At 36.2% G+C, this 3,869-nt stretch overlaps 1 long non-coding RNA gene across 1 annotated transcript; it reads left to right on the forward strand.

Moving 5' to 3' along the window:
• The first annotated feature begins 1,050 nt into the window (after nt 1-1,050).
• LOC141351497 (uncharacterized) lies at nt 1,051-3,493 on the forward strand. The gene is made up of 3 exons (XR_012359762.1): nt 1,051-1,725; nt 2,064-2,430; nt 2,871-3,493. It is a non-coding gene; the product is annotated as an uncharacterized lncRNA (long non-coding RNA).
• Nucleotides 3,494-3,869: the final 376 nt, after the last annotated feature.

Below are 3,869 nucleotides of genomic sequence, written 5' to 3' on the forward strand. Positions count from 1 at the left end.
CCTGTCACCCGTGGCTGTAGTCTCCCTGGAGGGAGTAGAAGAAGCCATTAGTTTTAAAATTCCCCTTTCCCCGAAATTTCCCCCCCATCCTTTTAAGTATTTAAGATTTCAATAAAGCTTGTTTTAAATTTTACTTACCTGTTTCCGTGTTTGTCTGGTCATTGGGTCGGCTTTGGGGACCTCCTCGAGGTGGGAGTTGAGAAGGGGCGTGGTTTTAGCCAAACACAGCCAGCCCCTAGTGGTGACACATTCATCAGTCTTGTTAGCAGAACGTCAGATAATCCTGTACCGCTCACACGGTGACTGATACTGCATCTTATGTTTACAATTTCTTGAAAGGTTAATCTGGTATCTTCTGCAACATCTCACAATTATTACATAAAGTGCAACTATTATATTTATGAACGAAGTAGCTACTTTGAATGAATGTGAGCTATATCTAATTTGACATTTCACAAGACTTTTTTAAAGATGTCAAATAAATCTTTGGTTTCCCAGAGTATGTATGTGAAGTTCTAGCTCAAAATACCATATAGATAATTTATTATAGCATGTTAAAATTGCCACTTTGTAGGTGTGAGCAAAAATGTGCCGTTTTGGGTGTGTCCCTTAAAAGGCAAATGCACTAAATGCCAGTGCCGTGGTCAGATTAAGGGTCCGGATTATCATAATATGATCCCCTTCTGACATCACAAGAGGAGCTAAATTTTAATGACCTATTTTTTCCACATGCTTGCAGAGAATGGTTTACCAAAACTAAGTAACTAGGTTGTTCTTTTTCACATTTTCTTTGATAGAAGCACTGGGAACCCAATTATAGCACTTAAAGGCGGAGTCCATGATGTTTGAAAGCCAATGTTTATATTTGAAATCACCTAAACAAACACGCCCCTACCCCAATAGAATCTGGACCTTCTGTTGATAGACCCGCCCCACACATACACAACCCGGCATTTGATTTGATTTGATTGGCTATAAGTGTGTTTTGGTAGTCGGCCTGTCTCCTTTTCCAACGCGTTTTTCAAACATCGTGTATGGGGTCAGATTTGTTTCGTATTTCTGAATAAATATACTATGATCCACAAATAAATATAGAGAGTTTCATAAATATTTTTTAAATCCACAAATGCACAATAAGCGAACCATAAATATATGTTAGACATTTCATAAAAATGAAGGAAATTCACAAATAAATAAAATGGGATTTGCAAATGAAAAAATATTTATAAATATATATATATTTATTTTATTTATATGTGAATGGCTTCCTGCGCATTTGTGGATCGCTTTCTGTGCATTTGTGAATCGCTGAACACATTTGTGGATCGCTTTCTGTGCATTTGTGAATTGCTGCACTCATTTGTGGATCGCGTTCTGTGCATTTGTGGATTTGAAACATTTCTAACGTCAAGACGTGCACAAGAATCCACAAATAGGTGGACTCCGCCCACCGTCTACTCCAGCCAATCAGACAACAAGCACACTGTGCTGACCAATCGTGGCACGATCTCCCTTCAACCAATCACAGAGTCTTTTCTTGAAACATTGTGCAAAAGACCCAGACGGAGGAGGACTTTTATTTTGACAGCGAGTATCGCTCACTCAAAGCAATGGCGGAAGAGCGCTAGTTTTGTACAAGTGTCTCGCTGTGTGAGGCATGAATCGGGTTGTTGTGGAGACAATAGCACCAGATTGTTACGCGGTGTGTTCATGTACGTCATTAGAGTGAGTACAGTTAGATTTGCATGTTTTGTTTTTGTTAAAATTTTCGTTATTAATAGTGCTAACATGTTATTAGCTAAACTGTGAATCTACTACGCTGTAACGCTATATAAATCACTTTCTTTTGCTGTTCATCAATGTGTTTATCCTGTAATAATGTCAGTTATATTACATACGTTGTGTAAACACTGCTAATGGTGTAAAATGTGTCATTTGAGACACGTCTCTGTTTATGTTATTTTGATGATGTATGAGGGGAGAAGCTGTAGCTAATTTGTCAATGTTATGTATGTTTATTAGCAATAGTGTTACTTTGGGAATCCTGTTGTTATCTGTTGCAGGGAAACCACATCTCCACCTGCCTATGATCTGGCTAAGCTCTCAAATATAGCCAGGCACTCATGCATATCCATTCACATGCCATGCAACCAAGCTCATAAATACAGCTCTGGCCTATCTCTCTAAGGAGCATACCCTCATCCTGTGCAGAGCTTCATTAAAGGACTACTACCAATATTCACCATTACCTTCATCAACGACTGCTCTGCTATCCAAGTTGTGCCTCTCATTCAGAGTTCTGTGCGGTGTGTGCTACCTCATAAATACTGAATGCTGGCTCTCTCCCATCTAATGTATGTTCTCTTGTGTGCCTAATAAACAGCTCAAGTTGGTTCAACGCTCTCTATTGTGACACCCAAGACACCCTTGGTACACTGCTATATTCATTCGTAACTAGCCCCCTACACTTCAGAGTAGTCTTCGCTACCATTATAGTTATGTAGTGACATTTGCTTACAGATAGTTTGTATCTAACGTGGTACATTTTATTATGACATGACAAAACAAATGTGTTTTACCTCGTCTCCTACTACAGAACTGATCATTTAATTACACATTATGCATTATGGTATCTTTTAAATGAACAAGAAATTCCTGTGGTGTCTACATCTTAATGTCAAGCAGGTTTAATATGTCAAAGCTGTTAGATAGTCTTACAGTGTTGTTTTTATTTTCCCACTATTCTCTGAACAAGCATAAGCTCTTACTTTCATTAAAAGTAAAATTCAAATAAGTAATATGGATTTTTACACTAGTATGCAATCAAACAACTGGTATGGTATTTGTTTTTTATTTTGTGTGTTTTTTAGGAGTGGGGGTGCATTCAGCTGATGTAGATGTTTGCCTAAAAGGGATATGACAGACGCTACATATCATTTCATGTGATTTTTATATGTTTTACGACTTGCATCTTTACTTGACCAGGTGTTACAGATGATCAACAAAATGCCCCCTGGAAGGTCCTGAGTGGGGAATTCTCTGAATTAAAGGATGAATTTGTGTTCATATTTCAAGTTCAAGAGGATATTGAATTTTTTTGTCATACTGTGTTAATGAACAAGGCCTGAAGGTCAATGCCATGTTTCTCAATCAGCAATTGCAGTAGACAGGAGTGAATGAATGAAATGTGTAATGAACTCATTTATTTATGAATCAATAATTTGAAGGAATAAATAAATAAGCTAATTCTTTGTGTAAGCTTAGATGCAGACATTTGTTAGAGTGTGCTGAAATAAGTAGTACAGATTTATATAGAACACAATATCTTAAGTAAATTAAATATTATATGTAAACAAACAAACACACACACACACACACACATCTGTAATTTCTAAATGGGGTGTAAATTAAATTTTAAGTTAAGCCAAGCCAGATTTATTTATATAGTGTTTTTTTTACAAAGTTGCATTGCTTCAAAACAGCTTTACAAGAAAGAAGAAAAACCAGGGAAATTACTAAATTAATAGTAAATATAATGGGTTATATAGTATTATTCCAAACTATAGATTATAATCTAATAAAACAGTATTTTGTTCTTCAACTATTGATAATTTAGTCAAATAATATAAATAATCAGGAACAGACCAAACTATACAAGCCTTTCCAATTTCCACCTCACATTGAAATGGAACCTTAAAAGGATTAAAATTACCTGAGAACAGGAGTTTGATATTACATAAGGGATTAGCAAAATTGAAACCAAGACGTCTTTAAGATTGTAGCCGGATTATTTCAAGAAAGGCTATATGCTATATTAACAGAATTTACAAAATGCTAAACTTAGTTACTGTCAGCCAGGAAACAAACCA

The sequence above is a fragment of the Misgurnus anguillicaudatus genome, chromosome 20, assembly GCF_027580225.2.
Source record: "Misgurnus anguillicaudatus chromosome 20, ASM2758022v2, whole genome shotgun sequence".
NCBI classification, from domain to species: domain Eukaryota; kingdom Metazoa; phylum Chordata; class Actinopteri; order Cypriniformes; family Cobitidae; genus Misgurnus; species Misgurnus anguillicaudatus.